Below are 8,853 nucleotides of genomic sequence, written 5' to 3'. Positions count from 1 at the left end.
AGGTGGGGATACATCGCCGGCTTACAAATTCAGCATAAGTTCCAAAACATGGTTTGCAGGATACCTTAGGTTTAGAAAACAGAGACTCGTTCTTATAAGGAATGGAGACTTAGTAACAATGTATAACAATTTGGCTCCTTAACAACAACCTGGCTGCTGTTTGGTTTCACATTTCCCCGCTCTCCCCTTTCAAATCTTTGAGAAGGGAGCAAGCACTGCCTGGGGGTTGGGTCAAGAGAACAGAACTCTGGCATTGAGTGTCTGGTGGGCAATAAGGTTGGTAATGCATTGGAAAACACAGGGTCCAAATAGAATCAATAAGAAAACTATCAGGGGACTGATGAAAGAAGAGAAGCAGGAGTTTACGGCTCCCAAATGGAAATTTATATATCCAGTTAAGGCTTTAATGATACAAGGGCCAATAGTAATTAGCAGAAACAGAAGGGTCAACGGCTCTGCAATGTCTGATATCAGAGTTATTATCTAGGAGAATCGTGAAAAGGAGAATTTTATTATTTTATTTCTGGTTCCCTTTTGTGTAATGTTTCTTTGAGTATAGTTGGATTATCAGTAATGACTTCTGAGTGGTTTGTATATAGGAACAACAATTTTCTCTTAAAATTACACAATAACCTCTCTGTTTTATATGGAGCAGGTCAAGTGCCCTATCATATTTTAGAACTACTTCAGCTAAGGAATCTATCTGTTGCGAGAACTGAGTCTATTTGGTTTTAACAAGTATCACTCTTGGTGTGCCAATTGGGAGTTTCCTTTTGACTTAGCATTTAAGCCCCTGTTTGGGGGTGGGGGGAGTGGACAAGGAACAACTTATTCTTTTCTGTAACTACTTCCAGTTGAAGCTAGGGCATCATTGTCAGGGCCCAGGCAGGGTGAAAGGCTAGTCAAAGGCTGGACAATGGGGCATTTATCAGAAACATTTGATTAGCCGAGCCAACTGAAGAGACAAGGAGCAATCATACAGTCTGGTCAGGTCTACACTAGCTTTCAGCAAGTCCAGAGCTCAGCAGTTTGCAGACCACAGGTGATCCCTGGATGGAGTCTGTCAGCCAAGTGAAAATCTGCTGAGACAAACACAGATTAGGCACAGAAGTTAACACTTAGAAACTTACAGGAAAATCTTACATTTGGAACTTTGAAGCCCTTAATCCTAGTGATTAGGAAAGGGGAGGAGTCTGAAGACCAGGGGAGGCAGCCCATCCTTAAGAATAGACAGGTGAGAAACTGTCTTCTCTGGTCCTTCTCTCTGGGGTCTACTTGGCCTGTGACAGTTGGCTCCAAATCTTCTGACTTCCTCAACTCTCTTAGGCTTACATGAATCTTTTAGTTTACAAAAAGAGATAAATATTCTAGATATATTAGCATTACCAAAGTGTTGAAATCCACACTGTAGCAAAAGCAGCGAATGTGGCTGTAGAAGTACGGGAGCAGATTTATAACCCTGAAGTCATAGCAAAAGCTACGGCTTTGGGTTAAAAAGCATGAACATTTCTTCTTCTATCCAGGGAGCCAGATATATGATTCTAGCCTGATAGAAAGCACCTTGGAGTCTATACTTTGAAAACAACCAAAGGAAATTTGAAATCTTGAGCTTGTGGCTGAACGGTAAGTGGTCAGTGCTCTGGCTTACCAGAACCCCACTGATCAACGTTAAAACTCTGAACCGTTGCACGGTTCATATAACAAAGGCAAAGAACGGGAAAGAAATCTGAAGCATTTTCCATCTAATCATTTACCAGAAACACGAGTAGTTATTACTGAGAAGAATTGCTGCAAAGCGTGTACCTTTATCGAAAAGCGACACCTGAAACCCGTTTATTCTTTACTATGAAGCCTTCGAGCAAACCTGTCTGCCTTTGAAACATAAGAGGCCTAGTAGCTTTAACTAACTAATGAACTGATTAATGAACTAACAGGTGGTGGTAGCCTTGGGGAAGGAACTGGTTGCCTGCTGGTGTATAACTGACAGGCTACAGTTAGTCTGGTCATCAATATTATCAGAGACTTGAGAAGGATCAATCATTGCAGGAAGTATAATTCAAATGACCTATGCATCAACTGAATGACAGAGACTAGACCATAGTCCTTTACCCAGGCTTCTGTGGGCTCCGTTGCATTGGTGGCAGAGGTACCAGGACAGTAGCAGTCTTCAGCTGCCTGACCCAGAAGATGAGAGGAAGATCATGGGAGGGACTGACCTTGCTTTGTCTAGGCAAAGTGGGGCAACCAGCTGTCTAGTGTCCTGTTTGTCCATAGTTTGGGTCAGGCCCTGGCAGCAGGTGAGACACTGGGACCGTTTTGCCCAGTAGTTAGAGTTACCACAATCTATGTGGGGTCATTTGTTCCTGTGTTCATTATCTTCTTCGAGACCTTGGGGGTCACTGCCAGGATCTGGGAGTCTCTGTCACAGTAAGCTTAAACGTCTTAAATGGCATATTCAGAGGATCGCTGAAGGCTTGTGGACCTTTTTCTATTAAATATGCATGAGTTAAATAATCCTTGCTTGTTTCTAGTTACTTGCTCTAGGCTATACCTCAAAAACACACATAGAAAGCGAAATAAAGCCCTTAATTGCATTAGTATTTAGCACAACTATAAGCATAGTTTTGAACATATCAAAGCTTAATTATCTTTTAACAGTTTAATAATAATAACAATTTCTGAACTGAAGCTTTTTCAGTATCAAGATTTTTAACTCATAAACACAGTTCACAAAGAGACCGGGCGCTTTCCTGATCCTTACATAGTGGGCCATTATAGAACACAATGGTTTCCTGTATGACTCCGCTTACCAAAACAGCTAGCGAAAACAAAAAGGCTAGACATATATTCTTAAACCAGTCTCTTAGCCCAAATAGATCTTCGGTAAGAAGAATCCCTCTCCCAGACTGTTTAGGTCTCTACCTTGCTGCATCATGAGAGGGATACCTCAGTCTCTGGTATTTAATGTTTAGTGTCCACAGCTATAGCCCTAACTTTTAGCCTTTTATCTACCTACTATCACATATTAATGCAGGCATTGTAATTGTTGTACGATGATCCCTGTCATGGAAACAAAGTTTATGAAAATAAGATCGAAAACAATGCTTGTTCAACAAGGTATTAAAGCTGTGCTTTCATGTGTTCAGATACAAGAATGCACCTCGTGCTGGCAGCCAAACTTTATGATGTAGGAGTCAGCCAGGTGGTATTGATGAAGTGCCGGAGGGACTGGTCACATAACTGCCCCCACCCCCTATAAGGTATGGAGGCTTAGTAACAATGTATACCAATGTGTCTCCTTAACAACAATGAGGCTCCTGTTTGGTTTCACACCGCCTCTCTATGCAGAGATTTGATTGGCTGGGACCTCCAGGACCTTCCACTGAAGTCTCTCATCAATTATCCTGGTCCTCCTTTACAGCTATCCAATCCACAGTGCAGAGTAAACTGCAGAAATTGCCTCCTTGAACCAGAGCCTATGGCTGTCTGGCCAGCGGAGAACACGTGGATCCCCCAGCTCTGCTTCTCAGGGGCCTCCTTTGGCCAATAGTCAAAGTGTGCTGGGTCCGCACAGGCCATTCCACTTTGGGCTTTGGGGCAGTTACAAGATGGTTTGTTATTATGGAGTTTGGCAGGCTTCAGATAAAGATTCTAGTGACAGAATTGGAATCAGACAAGTGTAGTCACCACAATGACATTGTAGAAGTTCAAATCCAAACTCGTTTGTGTTTAGTCCTGGTTATGCACCCAGGCTGGCCCATCCTGGGCAACATAGGCTCACAGGGGCTATAGTGGTCCCTCTTAAGGGACCCTCTCCAACCTCCTTTGGTTTCTGGAGTGCCAGGCCAACCTGAGTTCTGTTTCCTTCAATGGTTCAGCCCTGCCCCTCTCCCTCTAATATGTCGCTAGCATTCCCTGCCGAAGCCATGTCTCTCTGGGTATCCATTCCTCATGGTGCATCAGTACAGGACTCTTCAGAAGTTTCGCCTGCCCTCCAGAGGACCTGCTACCTCTCTCTGGACAGGTACATTCTTCCTGGGAGGTCTCCCTTTTTGTTTTGCTGATTTATCAAACAGCTGAGCCAGTTCAAGCCAGATTAGAGTACACAAAGGCAGGTTTATTGGGAAGCAGCTCTCATAGGGTTCTCTGGTCCCAAGGCCAGGGAAGTCACCAAGGAGAGGGAGACAGAGGGGAGGGGGAAGGGAAAGAAAGAGTGTGCACACTCAGGGAGAGAGAAAATGCAGAGAGCAGGGAGAGACATCAAAATGTCTGGATTATATAGGAAAGAGCATCTAGGGGAGGGGAAGCCCAGCCCCTGGGCTGGAAAGTCAGGGTAGAGGGCTGGGTGTGCCAGGTAGGGACTGAGGGATGCTGGGAAAACCTTGAGGCAGGTCTACTTGGGTATGTTAAATATGCACCTCAGCCGTTTGTCCCGGGTCTGAATCCCAGTATCTGCTCCAAGCTCTTTTGTCCCTGATGGAATTCCCCCTTTTCCTTCTCCCAGTAAAAATGTCATCCTTCAGAGAAGCTCAGGCACACCCCCTTACCATCGGGGGATGGGGGGAAGAGCTGGGGTGAAAACAGTACAGTCACATGCTACTGCCAAAAAAAAGGGGGCTGGTAGCTCAGCAGGCTGCTTGGCTCAGGCTCCCTGTGCAAGGTCTCCGTTCCTCTCGAGTCAACTTAGGGTATCCTAGCAAAACAAGGCACTAAGATTCCTTGATGGCTATTTCATTTCTAAATGAAAAGACTGATTTCAAGAAGTGACAGCCTGCGATGATGGTTCAGACTCTGAGCAAGTGCCAGAAACTGACCAGCAGTCACCCTTGTCCCCTTTCCATGAGAGCACCATACCTGCTCAAGTGGGGAAGAAATCAAACCAAACCTCTGTCCAGATTGGCCAGGCAGGAGGGCTTATCCCATGGAGAAATTGCAGGAGGCAGCTTGGAGACTGGGCAAGAATGTTACTGAAGTTGGGTTCACAATCTGTACCCCAAGAAATCAACTTCAGCCACCCATCTTGGAGAAACCGATTGAAGTGGCCAAATTAATAATAAAAGCCAGAAAAAAAAAGAGAGGTATTCAGTGTGGCAGTTGGAAAGAGCGCCCCCAAGTCTGGAAAGGGAGATCAAAGATTAAATAACAAAGCAATGAGTGTGCACATCCAGACCCACCACGGACCTGTCAGCCTTGGCGTCATCCAGCCTCATTCTACAGCTGGCACCCTCCCCTTCTCCCAGCATGAGATTCCTGAAGAAATTCCCATTTCTTTGGGCCCGTTGTTTTTATGATCTGATAGTCAGGTTGAGAGAGATTTTGTGTGTCTTCATTTCTTCCAAGAGGGCTGGTTACAGGAGGAAGAGAAGCATTGGGGAATGGAGTCCTTAGTCTTGGAACCGAGCCAGTAGCTTGAGTGACCACCTGTGAGGTTCCAAACAGGATCTGACCAGAGTTTACCCTGTGATGGCCTCCGGTGAGGGCTAAGTGACTTACAGGGTCCTTGGGGACACACTTTGCCCGTCGGCCGTGTGATTGATTCAGCTTGGCCGCGCGGTATTTACACTGGAAATTTAATCATTTCCGATGATAAACGAGTGGAAAAATAAATTGCAAGTGTCAAACACTACATTAGGAGAGTGAGCAAGTGAGGCGGGGGGCTAACCGCCAGCCTCCGCAGCCAGCGAATTGTAAGCCTGAGAAATGATCGAGCAAGGAGTCTCTGGTGTAATTGCAGGGTCAAGAACCAGGGTGATCCGGATGTGAAGTGTGTGGGCAGCCAAGTGCCGAAGCCTGCTCAAGCCAGCCACGGAGCTGCAGGGTGAGTGATTGGGGATCTCTTTAGCTTGTTGTTTATTACAGACACTATTAAAAATTAAATTATGCTAGCGTACAGTGAAATAAATGGCAGTAAAAAACAAAGGCGCTGAGCCCTCAGAACTCATCAGCTCCTAATTACTTTGTGGTATTTTACTGATGCGTGCACCTCCGGGGTTTCATACTCAGCCTATGTTTGTGTAGGGTAGCACACTATCTCTTTCCCACTCCCACTGACAGGCACTTTGGTAACCTGAAACCCATCTGGGTGGGAGTGTTTATTACAGAAAGAATGAACAGATCATACAAACCAGGGTCTTCCTGGGGTATAGGAGCTGTGAAAGTAATTTGAATGGAGAGATTTTAATATAAAGGATGATTAATAGCTAATGAATAATCAAATACTAAAAGGAATAAGATAAAGATGCTCAGTGATGTTGTTCGATTTTGAAATTTACCCCTAAACTTGTGTGCTAAAGGCTGGTCCCCAATTCAGTGTGGGGATTTGGAGATGTGATCGGACCATGAAGGCTTGGATCTGATCAATGGACCTTGGGCTGACCTTGCGGTGACCAGGTACACCATGCTACCCAGTTCACCTGGTAGTATTATTTTCTCAGACTCACTGGAGTTTGGGGTCTTGGGCCACACAAAAGTGCCAATGAAGCTGTGATCTATTTACACTCACTGAAGTGAATAGTCCACTGAAGTGTAGGTCCACTGATGGACTCAAGATCCAATGCCGTCTTGAGACATGGTGGGCACTAAGGGTGGTCTGGGTGGAGGAAGCAGTTCCCGGGGTGTCTTTGAGGGGTGTGCTTTGCTCCCTGTTCCTCCCAGCCATCTTTTCTTTGTCACCACTGGGTAAGCAATCTCAGCCAGTCTCTGCCACCATTCCTCCCTCACATCTGGCCCCAAATAACCAAGCCAGCTCGCTCTGGTCAGTATTCTAGCTTGCTTTCTATCACTGTGATAAAACATTCTGCGACGAAGCAACATGGGAAGGAAAGGGTTTATTTGGCTTACCCCATCATTGGAGATTTGAAAGAAATCAAGGCAGGAACTCAAGACAGGAACCTGGAGGCAGGAACTGAAGCACAGACCATGGAGGAGTGCTGCTTCTGAGCTTGCTCCTCGTGGCTTGCTCAGCTTGCTGCTTCTATACAACCCAGGACTGTCTGCCCAGGGATGGCACTGCCCACAGTGAGCTGAGCCCTCCCACATGAATCATCAACCAGGAAAATGTCCCAGACTAGCCTACAGGCTGATCTGATGGAAGCATTTTCCTAGTTGAGGTTCCCTCTTCCTAGGTGGTGCTAGCTTGTATCCTGTTGACAAAAACAAAAAAACAAAAAACAAAAAAACACCCAAAAAACCAAACCAAAACAAAACTAACAATTCATCAGCACTGGTAGAAACTTTAGAAAACAGGTGCCAAAATAAGTATTTCTTTCTTTTAAGCCATTTCCCTCGAGTACTTTGTCACAGTCACAAGGAGTCACTAAAGAATATAAAAACACAGAATGTAAGAGTAGCTACTTCTTCCTCTCTCGGGCTCTCTCAGCAAGAGAACTCAAGGAGAAAGCAGTATGGAGCAAGGTCACACCAATCAAAACTAAGGTTCCGACATTGCTGGAAAGGGTCTGGCCATGGTCTATCAGATAGAAGATGATGCTACAAGGTTCGATGCTTGATAGCTTCCAAAGGACCATGTGTTGAAGATTTGGTTCCCAAAGTGGCTCTCTAGGGAGATGGTGGAGACTTTAAGGGGCGGGACCTTGTTGGATATCTTTAGGTCATTGGGCATATGTCTTAAAGGGATTGTGTTATCCCAGCCTCTTCCTCTTACTCTCTTCAGCTCCCTGACCATGAGCTAAGCTTCTCTAGTTCTTCTGCCCTGGTGCACCACCTCAACCAAAGCAGTGGGGCCAAACTACTCTGGACCAGAGCTTTTGAAACTATCAGCCAACTAAAAGCTTTCTCTTTAAAAGCCTGTTGTTCTGGGTATTTGTCATAGTGGCTGAAAGCTACCTACCTACCACAGAGGCTCTCTCACACCTTGGTATATCTTAACCTAGTAAAGAGCCAGCCTGCCCTCATCTTGGGCTTAAAAGCCACTTTATAGTAAAGACAAACTCGGTCCATTCCTGTTTATGATTAAGCCTCTGCTTCTCAAGGATTAGGCTATGTCCCACCTGTAACCTCAACTACAAAATGGCTCTAGACTGTCTGTTCCAGGAATGGCAATCATGCCTTTATTTCAAAAAGTTAATGACTGTTATGGCCAATATGCAGGCACCCAAAGACCCACTGGGGAGCCCATTCCAGTGTACAACACATAAGGGTTTTTATTAGGAGCTTGCAAGCAAGGTCTCTCAGACTCTCACCATCGCATTGGGTCAGAGTAAGAGCCCTGAGTCTAGGGGTTCAGGGCTTTTACTGTAGTTACTGCAAACTTGGGGAATCTCCATACGGGTCAGCAAGTCAATACTTTAAAGAACTGCAATTCTGATGTAATCTACAGGAACCGAACATGAGGACAAACACCTGACAAACAGGATGGCAAGTTATGTATTCTCTGCAGGATGTCTTAAGTTATCTGTATGTACCTTGACTCTGCCATTGTAGCCTGACTAGCTGTTGCTAAGTGGGGTCAGTTGCCATAGGATGCGTGCCCAGGAGGACTCGGATTTTCTTCCAGGAACTGGAGTTTAGCCTCTGTCTGGCACAAAATGGAGTTTCAAAAACAGGGTTGGTTGGGCTTTACAATAACTATCTTGCAACCCTGCCTTTGTTTCAAAAGGGTTGTTATGGCAACCTTGTTATGACTACCTGTTGTTATGACTACCTGTTGTTACATCATCATGCCTTTTTTTCCAGAGGTCATTATAACTAACCTGTTCTGCTTGTTTTCCTCCTATAACCGGTTTAGTTTCCCACCAAATCCCCCACTTGGAAACTTCCTACTCCTGAGCTATAGAAACCTTGTCTCCCTCACATCCAAGTCTGACCTCTCAAACCCTGTCTTAGGGAGGCAGA

At 45.3% G+C, this 8,853-nt stretch overlaps 1 long non-coding RNA gene across 1 annotated transcript; it reads right to left on the bottom strand.

Annotated features, from left to right (window-relative positions):
• Positions 1 to 386: 386 nt before the first annotated feature.
• LOC116095583 lies at positions 387 to 8,601 on the bottom strand. Its single transcript, XR_004120653.1, has 2 exons — positions 8,424 to 8,601; positions 387 to 1,079 (listed from the first exon to the last, which is right to left on the bottom strand). It is a non-coding gene; the product is annotated as an uncharacterized LOC116095583 (long non-coding RNA).
• Positions 8,602 to 8,853: the final 252 nt, after the last annotated feature.

The sequence above is a fragment of the Mastomys coucha genome, unplaced genomic scaffold (genome assembly GCF_008632895.1).
Source record: "Mastomys coucha isolate ucsf_1 unplaced genomic scaffold, UCSF_Mcou_1 pScaffold18, whole genome shotgun sequence".
NCBI lineage: Eukaryota > Metazoa > Chordata > Mammalia > Rodentia > Muridae > Mastomys > Mastomys coucha.
Note: the sequence above shows the minus strand (reverse complement) of the source record. Positions and strands in the feature narration are given on the sequence as shown.